Genomic DNA, 320 nt, shown 5'->3' on the forward strand with positions numbered 1-320 from the left:
TATCAAGGAGCACCAATCAGGATCACACAGGATCTGGCAGCCTCCACACTAAAAGACCGTAAGGCTTGGAATACAATATTCAGAAAGGAAGAGAGCTGGGCCTGCAACCACGGATCAACTACCCATCAAAACTGACTATATATTTCCAGGCGAAAGTATGGGCATTCAACAAAATTGAAGACTTCCAGGTATTTGCACAGAAAAGACCAGGGCTGAATGGAAAGTTTGATATCGAACCACAAAAATCGAGAGAAACCTGAAAAGGTAAATAAGTTACAGAGGGAAAAGAAAGAAAACTTATAATTTTTAAATTTGCCTTT

Source organism: Gracilinanus agilis, chromosome X (genome assembly GCF_016433145.1).
Source record: "Gracilinanus agilis isolate LMUSP501 chromosome X, AgileGrace, whole genome shotgun sequence".
In the NCBI taxonomy this organism is placed as follows: Eukaryota; Metazoa; Chordata; class Mammalia; order Didelphimorphia; family Didelphidae; genus Gracilinanus; species Gracilinanus agilis.